A 17022-nucleotide genomic window follows, 5' to 3' on the forward strand; every position below is an offset into this window, starting at 1 on the left:
CAGTGCCACTGGCCTCTAGGGGGCGCAAGCCAGGCTTGCTGCTCGCATCCCATGCTGCCCAGGACTCCCCAGGACTCCCGTAGCACAGGGCTCTCTGGCTGCCACTGTCATCGCAGTGCCGTGGGCGAGAAGCCAGCCCCCCGGGTCGTGTCTACCCCTCAGGCTGCACAGAGGAGCTCCGGGACGTGCTGACTTCATTATTTCCCTGCCCTCGCGTTCTGCGGTGCTGAAGCGCTGCTGATTAAATTACCCTGCCATCCCCACGGGATGTGTTACTTTCTCACAGGTCTCTGGCAGCCCAGCGCTGCCGCAAGGCACCATGTTATTGCCCTGCCACCGTGTCCTTAACGCGCTTGGAGAGCCACCGAGTGCAGATACCGTCCTGTCTGCAAAATGAGCTGTGGTCTAGAAACCCCTATCCTCCCCTCCCCTCTGCGAAGGACTGACTCCCCCAGCACGAAGGGAGTTCCAAATGGAGTAGCTTTGTGGGTAGTGATGGGGAAGAGGTATGGACCTATCATTATAGATTTTATTTAGAATTCTAGCTTTTCTGCTAAAAAGGTATAAAGTACAATCAAATTTAAAAGGTGATTATATTCTGAGGGTTTTCTAACAAGATTTCCCTGCATCTCTGACATGTCAGGCTGTCACCTTCTTGGCGGGTTCTTCCCAGCTCTGCATGTTTGCAGTTTATCACTGTGTGGCTGCGGGTTTGCATCCCTGTACCTGTTTGCACTCCGTTGTGTGTCTGCAAATTTCCCATCCAGTCTGCTTTCACACATGAAGAGGAGCAAGTAGCCAATGGTGTCTGACCTGAGCCCAGGACCAGAGTGGCTGTGTTCAAGGGACTCAGGAGAACCTCAGTGGTCATCATGTGTACAGCTCGCAAGCTTCTGATGTTAGATTTGAACTTCACATATATACAATGAAAGTACAGCTTTGAACACCATAAAGGAACGAGTCCAGTTATGTCATTTGTTGGGCTTGCACTTTCTGAGGGATCAGATCATCACGCCTAGAAATGTGTTGTTTGTAAGTGGACAAACAGAAGGGCAAACAGTTCCTTCCATCTTGGAATTTTTTTTATTCATAAATTCTAATGCAGTGTTGAAGGTAAGTTTCTGGCCACAACACATCCGTGTTATTCCCAAATCAAAAGTAGTAGTGGCTGAGTGAGAAATCACTGTTGACAGTGATTCAAAATTCTAGACCATGTTGGTTAATGGCGGTGCTGAGGATTGAACCCAGGCATGCGCTACCACTGAGCTACATCCCTAGATTTTTAATTTTTGAGTCAGGGTCTTGCTAATTTGCCAGAGCTGGCCTTGAACTTGAACTTGCTATCTTTCTGCCTCAGCCTCTTGAGTCTCTGCGATTACAGATTGCCGCAGTCTGGCTAGGCACAAAATCACGAGCCACTCAAGCAGAAACAAATTTTATTTTTTGAAACTGCCGCCAATGCCCTGTATGCCCGGGGAAGAGTGCCGAGCAACCCACGTCCTGTTCTCCCAGACCCTAAGAGGAAGTTCCGCCTCCGGAAATCCCTCCTACCACACTTCCCCAACCAATGGGAACTCTCCAGGAGTCCCATAGCAGGCCGAGGTGGACAGCAGGAGTCCAATATCCATATGAATGTAAATCTTAACATAATCATATCATCTCAATGGCTAGCTGGCGTCACCTTTCAACCAAAAATGCTATGCATCATATTACTTGGCTGTGGCTCTTAACAACAGATGTGCACCTCCATACCCAATTTCATATCTCATATTACTAAGGTGGTGTGTGATTTTTGGGGTTCTGTTCAGATGGTACATTTTCTTAAGCTGTATTAGGAGGTATCAAGACAAAAATGTTGAAAATACTTCTTATTATAGACATTTGATTGGATGCTGTTTTGGATGGTGAGTATGACATGCTTCTCTGGTACGACCCTCACACCCTGGCCATGTGTGTATGCATACATGCGAACACGTAGGTAAAAATAGCTGTATGAGGTATGTGAGTAGCATCCTGATTAAACTGACAAGAGCCCAGGCCTTGAGTACATTGAACTTGCTGGCTTTGGTTTCTTCATTTGTCAGTAATTGCTAAGAAATCTTGCAGATCCAAAATTCTGACTTTCTGTTTTGCCAAAGGTCCCACCTCTTATTAAAAACCCAAGCCCCTGTCACCTAGTTGTGGGCTATGATTTTTACGTGGTGAGTGGAATTGAGTTGTTTGGACCCCTTCATCTTAAACCAGGGTTGTCCTGCTTCTCTTTTGGAGATTTAAACTGGGGCCAACCACTTTCTCCTCTTCCTGGATTTCAAATAGACATCTTTCTCTGCTGGGACCAGCCCATTATGTGTTGCTACCCTGCACCTGTGAAGACAGCTGCAGCGTGTTCGCTCATGAAAACACCTGTCTTTTGGCAGGAAGCACGGAGCTGCCGACCTGTAGGTCACCTGAACACACTGCTGAGTTATTTAGGTCTGCTTAACTCGGGTACCCAGAGCATCTTGGAGTTTGCAGCAGGGCTTCTGTAGGCAGACCCTCTTCCTGGATATGTAGTGCTCAACAAAAGGTGGCCGTTTTTCTTTTGCATCACATGGCACAAACCTTAAAGTGTACAAACCTACCAAAAATTAAATTAGCTCAAATCAGATTCCTAGCTCCCCAAAGATAAACACTGATGAAAGTTCTGATTATAAGTTTTGCCCATATTTTGCACATCTGTGTGTATTTTTGTATTTGTATGTAAATAAAGATAGAATCCTGCTGTACGTGTTATTTTAAAGGAATTGGTTCTTGGTAGATTGATTTAATCCAATTATAGCTAATTCATTACTGAGCAGGAAAGTGCACTTTCTACTTATATCATCCTGCCTTGAAAATTGAAGCCCAGTTAGAGGTTAAAACCCTTTATAATTGCACTTGAGTTTGGCTTTGCATTTCTGCATTCTTTTTCCTTGCCTGATTTAACACAGTGGGGAAAGAAGTCTTTTTGTTCTTCACAAGGAGAGGCATTTTCTGCAGCCAGAGCTGACCTGCATGAGGCATGCTGAAGATCAAACCCACCAAGGCAGGCTGCCGCATCTTGAGGGTTCCACCTCTGTTCTCCTGAGAAAGCTAAAGAAAGGCAGCTCAGGGAAACTCCACTCCAAATCTCCTAGGTCCTCCATTAATCTAGTGAATCAACGTATGCAGAAGCCTGAAGAATGAAAAGTTCAGGGAAGGATCTGTCGACCCTCTCCCTGGACATGTAGTGCTGTAAAGGTGAGCTGAGCTCAAGCCCAGCTTTCTCCCAGCGCTGGGTGTCAACAGTGGTGCTCAGGAGTAGAGAACTTCCCTTTTTAAGGTGTTCCTGAGTACTTCTTGGTGTTCCTACACGCACTGTTTGGAGCTGGGATCTGCATTCCCCTCCTAGTGCTCAGAGGCACGGGCGTCTCCCTCAAGTGTGGACTCAGTTTCCCCTGGGGGTGTGCATCTGAACAGGCTTTCAGCACGAGCCCCCTGGGCTCCCTTGGTGAACTCCATACCTGCCTGCAGCCTACTAAATGCCAACTCGGAAGCCCAAGATAAATAGTCCTGCGGCAGCTTAGCAGTTGGTCAGGCTAATTTATTTGACACAAATAAGCTCGTTGACCTGATTTAGCACTGGGAAGGACTAGGAGCAAGTCCGCCCTGATCTCAAAGCGCACGCTCTCACTGCAGCCTGTTCAGAGCTGAAGGACAACAGCGCAAACGACACTTGTGGGTGCTATTTCAAGGAAGGGGGGGGGGGCATGGAGAGATGGAAAGGGGCCAGGAGGCGCAGCGCCTCCGGTGGCGCACACACCAACAATTGCTCTCTGTGCCACTTGGTGGCACCAATTCCATAGGTTTTCCATCCTCTCTGTGATCCTGTGTGGAAGCTGGGGCCTTGTGCTGCATGGAACTCCCTCTCCTGAAGACAATGAAGCTATTTCTATAGATGGAGAACCATCTGGTGCCGTGACAGATCAGGACCCTCTCCTGGGGCCTGGCAGTGTGAGGACAGGGACTCAAGAAGGGAGCCCGTGGAGAAAACAGAGGCCTGCTCTGGTGCTCCAGGCGTGCCCCCGGCCACCCTTGGCCACCCCTTTCCTCTGCCGCCATCCACCAAGACACAAAGTAGGTGAGGCTTTGGGGCTGTCCCAATCCAGTAGAAGTAAAGTGGCCCTAGAGCCCCTCCCCGGGCACTGCTATGCGCATGTGTAGCACCACTACGCCGCCCTCTCCCAGGCACATGCTTCTGTCTTCATGGGATGGAGGAGGACACCGATGCTCAGGTTCGCTTCTGCTTAAGGCTGCTCCATCGATGAAGGAGCCCCATGCAAACGGCCATCCCAGTGTGGCCAGCCCTGCAGGCAGGGACTGCTAAAAAATCTGCTTGTTGAATAGCCCCAACAAGTGGGCTGAGTGCGTGGCTCAGAGGTGGACACTTGCCTCAAGCGCACAGAGCCCTGGGTTTAACCCCTAGCACACCCCAAAACATGACCTAATCCAACCCTTATGTGATAGGTAGATCTTAACCCCCCCCCCCTTTAAAGAAACAAGCTCAGAGGCAGAGGCAGAGGCACACAGGGGGGTCCTCCTGCCTTAAACCAGGGTAGTGATTTGAACACTCCTGACCCCTGCCGTGTAGTTAGGGTGGGGTCCGTGGAGGACGATGGTTGTGGCATTTGCCATGAAATCTGCTGCTGGCCCTGGGATCAGGTCATCCTTGATTTAAGCCAAGTGTAGTGCCTGCTTGCTGTTGTCCCTGCAGGGAGGGTTGGGAAGGATGTGTGCAGCAGGATTTGAACACTTTAGGATGGCCCTGAGCATAGTCCTTTGTGTCCCCCCAAAATTCTCACCTTGAAGTCTGAACCCCTAGTACTTCAGAATGTGCATGTGTTTGGAAACTATGTCTCTAAAGAGTTGATTAAGTAAGAAGGAGGCCATTAGGGTGGGCCTCAATCCCATATAACTGGTGTCCCTGGAAGAAGACGAATTATCACCAGCAATGTGCACAGAGGGACGGCCACGTGGACACAGCCAGAACGTAACCACCTGCAAGCCCAGGGGAGAGGCCTCGGGGTAAATCAACCCTGCCCACACCTTGGTCTTGGACTCGAGCTGTACCAAAATAAGTGTCTGGTTGGAAGAACCCGTCTGTGGTGTCCTGGGCATCCCTGGCTCCCTGGCACAGCCCTCAATGGCGCTGAGTTCAGAGTCGCTGTACAAACCCTGAGGGCAGCACTCTGGGAAGCACCAAGTTGTGCTGCTGGGTTTTTCCCGGCTTCCGTGCCTCTTCTGGGTCCACGTGCCCATCTGTGAAGGGCTTAAACAGGACCATGCACAGGGACCTAGGCCTAGGATTGTAGTCAGTGCCTTCCAGAACCGGGGAGTGTGTCTGTTGGCTTGTTTTTCACAGGGAGGAAAGCCTCTATTGAGAAGGTCCTGGGCACGTGGGCCCCCATCCGGCAGCAGGGCAGCAGCTTAGGTGAAGAGGCGGGCAGTGTCGTCAGCCTCTGAGAAGACCCACGCTGCATGGGTGACCACATCCAGCACACCCTGGTCTCAGGTGGGCTCCTGCCCCTTCAGAGCCTGTGATGCCTTGACATTTTATACGGAAAGGTCCAGGCCAAACCTCACCAGCTTGCTGTCAGAGCTGCCATAGATGTTGTTGTCACCTGCAGGGTGGACACACACTCCCAGTTGGGCATCAGCTTTTTGGTGAGCTCCTGGTGCAGGAGGGGCTGGGTCGGGTGGAAGCAGCTGCTGCACCTGTCCCTGGCTCAGAAGTCGGATCCCCAAGATGAATTCACCAGCAGCACCACATCTTTTACCCTGCAGCCCCCAGGCTGGGGGAGGGTTCCAGGCGTCACTCCTCACCCCACCCCACAACAAACTTTCATGCAGCAGGCATTGGCACCTTCCAGAGCCACCCTGATCCATCTGAGCTGGAAACCAGCCACCAGCCCCCTGGGAAGACACTGAGGCAGCAGACAAGGTCGCAGTGGCCCCTGTAGACCAGGACCTGGTCCCTGGGGAAAGGCTGCAGGTCTCTCAGCTGAGACAGTTAGGGGACGAGGTCTTCAGGATCTCGTTCATCCTTATTCAGTGCTCAGAACGCTTCTGGATAAAGTGGCGGTGCCCAGGAGGGGCCAGCCGGCTCCGGAACTTCTGGGGCAGGAAATTGAGGGTTCTCTCTCCGATTCCTGCTGGTCCAGGCAAGCGCTTCTCCTCGCTGGGCAGGCATCTGGGAGGGGGACTGCATGACTCGGCATGGCCAGGCAGGGCCAGCTTGGGCGGGCGCACATGCATCTTGTGGCACCCCAGCACAGCATTGCAGTGTCGGGGTCCTCTGCCACCCACAAGTCCTAGAATCTGGGGGTAGGGTCTCTGGCCAGCGAGGCTGAATCCAACTCATCTGATGGCATGTGTGATGTGAGGCACCTTTTCTTCTCCACCAGGGACAGGACAGAAGCTGTTGGTCAGCAGGGAAGTTGGTCACCCAGTGGATCATGATGTCCCCCCGAAGAAGTCCACAGCCGGCTTGTAAGAGTGGAAGCTCATGACCTGGCTGTAGCCACTGCACTGGGGTCACCTGCTCATCAGCAGCCTCACCATGCCCGTGTCTTGTCCTTCATTGTGCCCAGAAATCAAGATTGTCCAACTTATCCAGAAACTGGTCCAGCCCGTCCCTGGTCCACAGGGGCTCGAGGATATGCCTGCCATGCAGGTCACAGCCCACGGGCGGAAGTCCTGGTACCACTCCAGAGGCACGATGCCCACTGATCCTCTGGATGTCCTCCTCATCAGAGCTGCCCCTTGTCCCTGTCTCCAGGCAAGGGGGTGAGCCTGTGCCCCTCCCCAGAGGTCTCCTCCACGCTACCATTGCCTTTGTCATAGCTGCTCCCGACCCCTTCCTCCTCATTGTCCTCGCTACTGTCCCTGCCAGGATCTTCCAGACCTGAGAATACGCTCGCCCAGCCTGAGAAAAGCCGGAATCGCTGCCATCATTGTGGTCGGGAGCGCGGTTGCGAAGGAAGGGAGGGCTCCAGCCCAGGCACCCTGCTTGGTGACTCTGCAGCTCCAGCTCCCCACTGACAGCCACTTACCATGCCCCCGCCCCATTTTAGGGGGAACCGGGGATTGAACCCAGGGGCTATCGACCCGTGAGCTGCATCCCCAGATCTCGATGAGTTGCTTAAGACCTCTAGAAGTTACTGAGGCTGGCTTTAATCTCGCGACCAGCCTCCCAAGCCACAGAAGAATATATGTATAAGACTATATAGAGGAATAGATAGAGGAATAGATAGAGGAATAGATAGAGGAATAGATAGGAATTACATCCAGTGCCTTCCACTCAGAATGGGGAAAGGATCACTTGCCCTCAGCTAGAAGAGGTGAAGAGCTCCACCCGTTCATCTGTGGGAGAGGTGTAGGTCCATGTGGGGGGAATAGATCCACCTGTCTTTCACCCCCTGAGGGCAGCAGAGCCTCATGCCCTCCACCTGTGAGGGGAGGAGAAAGATGTATCCTTGACCTGATCAGAGGATTGAATCCCTGGATCCTCCATCTGATGAGTTTCCATTCCAGAACATGCCAGTTCAACCCCAGAAATACCAAACTGGAGAAGTCAGAATCTATGGAGATGAATCTATAGATAAGTGATATACATATTCATTTATACATGTATTCATATGTGTGTTAATATATGTATGTTCATAACATATTAATATATTTACATATATTCACATATATATGCATATGTATTAATATATATAAATTAATATATAGGTGAATATATGTACACACATGCATATGTATAATATTAATTGTATAATAATATAATAATACATACATATAGTCATATACATAAATTAATATATAAATTGGAATATATGCATATAAATGAATAAATATATAGGAATGAATATATGTTCATACATACGAATATATATAGGAATACATAAAAATATATGTAAAAATGTATATGCACACATATGAATATTTATGAATATATGTATGTGCATATAATGAATACATATTCATACATATTCATGTTCATATTCATATAATACATGCCTATATAATTCTATACAGGTATATAGAGGCATATATGAATATATGGGAATCCTATATTGGCATATATAGTAATATATATTTATATGTCTAGATATTCCTATATATTCATATGTGTTCATCTGTATAGATTCACATAGATATTCATATAGGCATCATATATATTCTTGTTGGTATATATGTATTCATGTATATATTTGTGTAATGGTCTTTAGTTTCATATTTTGGGGGTTGAACTGGAATGTACTGGAATCGTGACTCATTAGATCAAGGGCACAGGGACTGACTCTCCTCATCCAAAGGAGGACACATGGTTCTATTCCCCTCACCATGTGGAGGGCATGGGGATGGACTCCCCTGTTGGCCGACTCCCCTCATGGGGTGGAGGACATGCAGAGCTGTGCCTCTCATCTAGTGGAGGGCAAGGTGGTCCCTTCACATACTGAGCGAGGGTACTGGTATCTAATTTCACACACGTATCTATATGTGTGTTCATATATGTGTTCCCTTATGTGTTCATTCATGTATCCACTTGTATATTAATATATACATTCATATGTTTAGTATATATACTTACATATATTCTTATATTCATGCATATATCATATAAACTCATTTCTATACTCATATTCATATATATGTTCATATAAACTCATATATATTCAATCATATATTCTCATATATAAAGTTTTCTCCAGTTTTGTATTTTAGGGGTTGAACTGGAATGTTCTGGAATGGGATCTCATCAAATGGATGGTACAGAAATTATCTCACATGATCAGGTGGATGATACATGATTCTACTCCCCTCATCAGCCGAAGGCAGGGGATCTGATCTCCTGAGAGCACAAAGAACTCAGGGACCTACTCCCATTGCAGGCTGGAGGGCATCACGCTGTGCTCCCCGCGTCCAGCAGCGCCTGGTGATACGTTTCTGATACTGGGGGGAAGGCACTGGAACTGTGTACTTACATATGTATTCAAACTTAGATTCATACATATATTCTCACATATATTCACACAAATGTTCACAAAAATATCCACATATATATCATATATCTGTCTTCTACACTTTCATACTTCAGGGGTTGAACTGAAATATTCTGGAGTGGGATCTCATCAGATGGAGGGTATAGGGATTAAGTCCCCCTGTTCAGGTCAAGGATACATGATTCTAATCCACTCACCTGGTGGAGAGCGTGGGGACCTATTCCCCTGAAGGTGGCCAAAGCCTTCAAGGTGTGGAGGGTGCAGAGATCTACTCACCTGATGTGGCAGAGGACACGGTGATCCATTCCCCATGTGAGCAGAGGGCATAGGATCAAATTCATATACATATGTGTGTGTGTGTGTATGTATACCTACCTCTTAACATATTCACATACATATTCATATACATGTTCATCTGTAAATTCATATAATAATCACATACATATCATATTCATATTCATGTTCATGTACAAATTCACATATTCAAATTCATTAATATTCATACACACATTCATGTGTACATTCATTTCATACGTACATTTTCATGTATGTTTGCCTAATCATTTCATATCCATGTGCATGTACTCATTCGTATTCATAGTCAGGTACGTGTACATATTTATATTCATGTACAAGTACATGTACATACCCATATTTATGCACATATTTGTATTGGTATTCATGTTCACGGGTTCACATACATGTTTATATTTGTATCAGTATTTATGTACATGTTAATATACATATTCCTATTTGTATGTACTCACATTCATGTTCATATTTACACTGATGTACATATTCTTGTGTATAAACATATTCACATTCATCCACACATTCATAGAGATTCATGCCTTCTCCAGTTCACACTATGAGGGCAGAACTGGAATAATCTGGAAGGGCAAATCACCATCAGGACTGTACCGAGATGGACTCCCGTGATCAGGTGGATGACACGTGGTTCTACACCCCCACCAGGTGGAGGGCATGGGGACCTTTGCCCCTCAGGTCATGAAGGTCATGGGGACATATTACCCCCAAGGGGAACTACCCCCGTCACTTGCTGGAGCGAGTGGAGGTCTACTTCCCCATCTAGGGAGGGTACAGTCACCAATAACATCTCCAGTTTCACACTCGGGGGGTTGACCTGGCGTGTTCTGGAATAGGAACTGATCACATGGAGGGGACAGGTGGAGGATGCCCGTGCTCCTCCCCTCACCAGGTGGAGGGCGGGAGGTGTGGTACTCTCAGAGGGTGAGGGACGTGGACCTTCACCTCTCACATGGCAGAGGTGGGGGGATGTACCCCCCTCATCTAGGGGAGGGCACAGTGACGGGAGTCTGTCCCCACTGTCCTTTACTCCGTGAGGGGCATAGATTCCCATGCCCTCTACCTTATGAGGGGAGTAGAATCCTGTGTCCTTACCTGAGCAGGGGAGGTAACCCCTGGTCCCTCGAACAGATGGGTTCCCATTCCAGAACATTCTAGTTCAACCCCCAAAGTATGAAACTGAAGAAGAGCTATATATATCTTCATGTTTGAATATACGTATGAATATATCTATGAGGCCATATGAAATATACATATGAATAGAAATGTGAACAGAGTGGTTTTGAATTGCATATCTTTGATGGCTAATTATTTCTAAGCTCTTTTCTCATGCTTGTTGGCCATTTGTATATATTTTTTGGAAAGCTCTATTTAAATCCTTGGCCTATTTTAAATTATTTACTTTTCTTTTCATTTTGCAGTTATTAGAGTTCTTTATACGTCCTGGACCCTATTTGTAAACATTTTCTTTCTTTCTATGAGTTGTCTTTTCACTTTGGGGGGCAGGGTTCTGGGAAGCATGAAAGTTTAATTTTGATGAAGTTTAACCTGCCTGATATTTCTCTTGTTGCTTGTTTTTTGTGTGTGTGTCAGACCTAATACCACTTGAATTTTCCCATTTTTGATGGGTGCATTATATAATGTTGGGATTCCTTGTACCTGATTGTGCATGCGCATGATAGGATGACATAATTTGGTCAGTGTGGGACCCCTACTTCCCTTTCCCTCTCCTCCCCCTGGTCCCTTTCCTCCTCCCTATTGGCCTCCTCACTTTCTTGTTTTCCTCTGTAGCTTCCACATATGAGGGAAAAATATGACCCTTAATTTTCTAAGTTTAACAAAACTGCTTGATTTTCAATGAATGATAATATTCCTTGGAAAGGAAGTGCCGTAAGTGGACCATTGCTCGATTAGGCACTTATAGCCGGGCGCGGTGGCACACACCTGTAATCCCAGTGGCTCAGGAGGCCGAGACCGGAGGATTACGAGTTCAAAGCCAGCCTCAGCAATGGTGAAGCTCTAAGCAACTCATTGAGACCCTGTCTCTAAATAAAAAATACAAAATAGGGCTGGGGATGTGGCTGAGTGGTTGAGTGCCCCTGAGTTCAATTCCTGGTACCTCACACCCCTAAAAATTAAGCTACTTTGTGAAGCAATCTGTTTTCTGTAAGGAGAGGACACTTAATGTACTTCTTGCTCCGTGAACAACTCTCGGTACTTGAAGTTTCATCACTGAGTCGGAAGCAGTACTTTGTCTCAGGGGACAGAGGACAGTGGGTACAGCTCATATAATGAATCATAACAGCATGTTGTCATGATTCTATTTGATGCATGTCTGGTTTGGTAGAATCCAGAACACACTCCAGTGTCTTGTCACCCTGGCTTTTCCCAACCTTCCCAGTGCACAGTCCCCACTTTCCTGATGAGGAGGATGAGGTCCTGAAGAGAGAAATGATTGACATTGGCATCAAGTTTATTTTTTAATGAGTGACAGTCTATTCATGTCTGAAATGACTAGTACCTAGTGTAGCATGTGACACTTTGGAGGTATTTTAACAAGGATTGAATGATCAAAAATGATCATTTTTATGTCCTGACCCAAAAGTCTTCACTTTTTGCCCACCACCCTCATCTGCTCCTCCTGTCTTCACCATTTCAATAAATATTTGTAATATTATTCAATGAGAAGCATGTGTGCATAACTTTTCTTTTGGTCTTTAATAAAAGGGATGAAATATGATATTAAAAATCATATAGAAATCTTGGACCTGAATGCTCATGGCAACACTAGTCACAGTAGCCAAAAAGTAGAAACTGCCCAAGTGCCCATCAGCTGATGAATGAGCAAACAGAATGTGGTCTCACCACACAATGGAATATTAATTGGCCATAAAAAAGGAATGAAGTGCAGACACAGGCTGCAACATGGAAGGATGATCCTTGAAAATATCCTGCTAGTTCATGGACAGGAAGCCAGGCTGTGTCTGGTCACATGTTGTATAATTCCAGTTCTAAAGCTGACTGTGAGGATGGTTATGCACCTTGATATACTAAGAAGGTATATAAAGAATACATAAACCAGTCTGAATCTTATAGTATCCGATTTCATCTCAATGAACCTGTTTAAGATCTGCACAGTGCAGCTTTGCGAAGGGTTGGTCTATGTGTTGTGTGGAGAGAGCAAGGCTCAGCCAGGTTGGCCTGGGTGTGCTAAATTGCTCAGAAGCTTTGATTCTGTATTTGTAAACTAAGTGTGAGAATATCCTCCACACAGGCTTTTTGTGGATTAAGGAATCCTTACCTGCCGGAGGTGACTGAAGGTCCCCCATTTAGATGCCCTCTATAAGTTAGGGGTTCAACTTGGGACCCTCTGAGCAACACTGCCAGGTCCTGACTGCGGATGGTGGTTGGTGTGAGCCTGTGGGACCCAGGTATTCCTCCTGCCCATCCCCAGAGTGTGCCTGGCCTCTGCAGGGAGGCTGCCTCCTCTGCCTCAGCCCCAGCCTGCCTTCTCCCAACTCCTGCTCCTCTGGGGCTCTTTGGCAGAGTAGCCTGATTGCAAGGAGAGTGGCCTCTAGAAGTTTTTCTTGACCCCTGAAAGCAATTTGTCCTATATGAACAGGGACCCTGAATTATTCCACATAAACGGTGCATTAAAGGAAAATCAGGATGTACTTAGGAAGCTGGAAGAAATGTAAATGGATGTGAAGAAATGTCTCTGCTCTCCCCCAAGCAGACAAGTCCCATCAGTCTTGCCTTCAGACACCTCAGAACCAGATGAAATTGGTTCATCCCTGAACTCTGACCTCTGACCTCTGACCTCTTCTGCTTAAGTCTAGGCATCCAGGGGGTCATGAACTCACCCACCAAGAACCAAGGCTTGGCTTTCACTGAGAAGGGTGTCCGCAGTGGCTAGTGCTCAAAAGAGGGGACTCCATTCCCCCACATGGAGTCTGTGGATTGGGTGGATTGAGTGGGTGGGAGCCATGAGAGACAAATGTTTTGGATAAGCTGAAGGATAGGGTACAACATGTAATTCTAACAAAAATGAAATAAGTAGGGAGAAATATTTTATTGAGGTTTTTTTTTTTTTTTTTTTTTTTTAGGGATTGAACCAAGGGGCATTCAACCACTGAGTCACATCCTAGCACTTTTTTGTATTTTATTTAGAGACAGGATATCGCTGAATTATTTAGGGCCTCGCTAAGTTGCTGAGGCTGGCTTTGAACTCACGATCCTCCTGCCTCAGCCTCTTGAGCTGCTGGGATGACAGGTGTGCACCACTGCACCTGGTTTCTGAGTTTTGACAAAGCCAAATTCTTGTGCTTTCACTGAGTGAGTAAATTCAGATTCCTTTTCCTCGGATAACTTCCTACTGATCAGAGACACTCACTGGAGGCCTTCATTTGGGGTCTAGTGCTAATAACAGTAATCAAACTACAGGAGAAAGAGAGAGTTCAAGAACCAGGAATGGGGGTTCCTTCTGATACAGGGATGCCAGGAAATAGGGTTGGTCTTCTTCTCTGGGGTGGGGGAGGGAGGGGGGGAGGCGGGGGGAGGCAGGGGGGGCTTGAAGGACTCAGACCCAGCCCCCACCTTTTCTACTCTGCCTCATGGCCTCTCCTATGAGGTGTGTAGCATTAGGCATGGCAGGACTTCAGAGAAGTCCTCTCTTACCTTCTGCCAACAGCATCAACAAGTCACAGTGCAACACCTCCCTGTCAGGCAGATGCAGAGACAGCTTAGTGCAGAGGTCAGCAAACTTGCCCTGCAAGGGGGCAAACAGTCAATTCTTTTCAGGTTTGCAACCAGGACAACATGTCAACAAATGGGCATGTCCGTGTGCCAATAAAACTTTATTTACACAGACAGGCCGAGGGCCAGATTCAGCACTCAGGCTGTGGGTTGCCAATCCCCAGCTTAGTGGGCTAGCCTTAATTGCTGGGGCTCTTTTCCCATGTTGTTCCTTATTTTAGATCTTAAGTACTAAAAAGGTCAGAGTCTTTTTCCAAATGCTCCCAGGCAGGTTGCTAAAAACTACAAAGAGCCAGGGGTTGACCAAGTAGAAGCAGCAAGAATTGGATTTTTCACCCTGTGCCAGATGCCCGGAAGTGACGACTTGGCCCTTTCCCCACCGTCCTCAAATGGAAGGCTGGGTGTTTTAATTAGTTAATGTTGGCAAATTGCTTTGTAGAAATTGTAAAATGTTGCGTGTTATAAGTGCCAAAGTCCTAATGAGCTTTCCTTAAAGATCCCACCTGGAAGTGTGATATTTCTTTGCTTAAGGTCCAAGTGTGCAAGAAAAACCTGCAGATGAAAAACCAGTTTTTAAGCCAATGTAACAGGAAAAAAAAAATAAAAAGGATCTCTGCATTGAATGTCACATTCTCTTCCTTCTGTCCCACCTGTGTGCCTAGCACCTGGAATGTTAAGCCCCACAAGCAGAGGTAGTGGTTGTCAGTGTGTGTGTGTGTGTGTGTGTGTGTGTGCGCACACACGCGTGTGTACCTGGTAGCAATGAAACAAATGAAGCCACACCTTCATTGTGGCTGACACTGGCGGCTGGATTCTCAGCCTGTGCACGGGAAGCCCTGCTCTGGTATGTCAAGGTCACAGGGAGAAGGGGGCTGGCAGCCACTCAATCATACCAGGGCTGCTCCCAGGTACCCGAGTCGGGGAGCGAGTCGGGGAGCGGTGTCGGCAAGCCTCGTGTCTCCTAACAGCTGGATAATGAATTTCCTCTCCAACACTCTTGTTTCACGGGGTGGCGTCAGGGACAGCAGCAGCTGATCGGCGTCACTGTCAGAGCGAGTGAGATGTAGTTAATACAGACTAGAGCCACCAAGATGCATCCACTGGGAATCTTCAGCCTCGATGAAGTCCCTGCTAAATTGTCAGGGCTGGGCCTGTTGTGAGAGGAGGTGGCAGGGGTTAGGGATGGGACCAGAGTAGGAATCCCAAGCTGACATTTGGGGCTAGGTGGTTTGGCTGCTTCTCTGTGCACCCCAGTGTCTGGAGCAGCACCCTGGCCCCCACCCACCAGATGCCAGGAGCAGCCCTTATGTCCAGTTGTGACAATCAGAAAAGTCCCCAGGCATGGCCAAGGGGGGAGGGGCACAATCACCCCTAGTTGAGAATCGCCAGGTTAGGGTTAGGGGGAACCTTAGGATCACTTTTGCTCAGGGACACACTTGGACCAGGGGTCCAGGAGAAAGTCAGCTCCTAGGGTCCTCTTGACTCTTCTCTGTCTCCATCCATCCAAAACCCCAAAGACCAGAGAGCCCTGTGGACGTGTTCTGAACGGAATCACTTCTTACCAGCCAGCCCCTGCTCTCCCCCCAGCCTCTCCTCTGCTCCTACGGCCCCCCACCCTCCGCCCACAGACGTCCTCCACTCCTAGGGTCTCTGCTCCCCAGAGCCCTTCCCTGCGCCTGCCTTGAAGAGCACAGTGCTGGCTTCTCCTGCCGTTGATGACATCTGGGGCCGGGTGATTCCTTGTGTGTGCGTGTTGGGGCGGGGGAACCCGTCCTATGCATTGTGGGCTGTCGGAACAGCATTCCTGTCCCCTGCTCGGCAGATGTCAGCGGCACCCCCTCCGTCAGTGCAACAGACATTGCCAAATGTCCCCAGGGGCCTGGGTTGGGACACGCTGCCCTCCTGCTGTGTCTCTTACTCTTCCCCTTTGTCTTTCCCACTGGAAGGCAGCTTGTGTAGAGGCAGAGACTCAGATTTGTCCCTTGCTGCATCTCCAGGCTTCATATGTAGTAGGCGCTCAGCCGATTGCTGGGTGCGTGAGCTTGGTTTTTCTGCACAAGGAGTGGGGCGATGGCAGCATGGATTGGGGCAGGACTGGCCTGCAGAGCGCATTTTGCTGATTCTAGGCATCTGAATCTTGTGGCGCACAGTGGCTTGGTGGCCCTGCCATGCACAGCCACTTAATCCTACTTTTTGTTGGTTTGCTTGCTTGCTGTCTCTCTACATGTTTACAGGGAGAGTGGAATGCTGTCAACGGCAGCGATTAGGAGAAACCCGACTTCCAACTGAGGTTCTTCCACTAGCTGTGCATCTTTGGGCCAGTTACTTAGGTTCTCTGACTCGGTTTGCCCCTCTGTACAATGGAATGACTCCTAGCTCTTGGTTTTGCCCTGAGGAATAAGGTGCATTGGCAGAGTCCCTGTCCGGGTCTGGCCACTCTGAGTGCCCTCTCTTGGGGGGGCCCATGGACCCCTTCCTCTTGCTGGAGCTCAGCCCTGCCAGGGTTCACCTGCTTTTCCTGTCCCCCATTTCTGCTGCCTCCTCTGTGTCATCCAGCTCCAGGGCTAGCTGCACCCCCTCGGGGCTCTCCTCCCCCTCCCCTCCCAGCATGCGGATCTCATCACTGTGATTACGCTGTATTAGCCACAGCGATTGTTCCATGCCTTGGCACCTCATTACTGAAATAAAGTTAACATTAATGGGAGTCCTGCCGCTAATCCCTCTGCTCACCTCTCCTGAAATGCATTCCGGTGATTAGCGGGAGAGACACATGCATATATTCATGTTAAAACCCTTCCCCTTCTCCCACCCTCCCTTCGCCTCTAGAGGTGGAGGCCAGGGGGGCCTTTTAGCTGCCAACGGGCAGAGGGCAAGG

At 48.2% G+C, this 17022-nt stretch overlaps 1 pseudogene; it reads right to left on the reverse strand.

Annotated features, from left to right (window-relative positions):
- Positions 1 to 5899: 5899 nt before the first annotated feature.
- Positions 5900 to 16808, reverse strand: LOC113180842 (ribosome biogenesis protein BOP1-like; annotated as a pseudogene).
- Positions 16809 to 17022: the final 214 nt, after the last annotated feature.

The sequence above is a fragment of the Urocitellus parryii genome, chromosome 3 (assembly GCF_045843805.1).
Source record: "Urocitellus parryii isolate mUroPar1 chromosome 3, mUroPar1.hap1, whole genome shotgun sequence".
In the NCBI taxonomy this organism is placed as follows: Eukaryota; Metazoa; Chordata; class Mammalia; order Rodentia; family Sciuridae; genus Urocitellus; species Urocitellus parryii.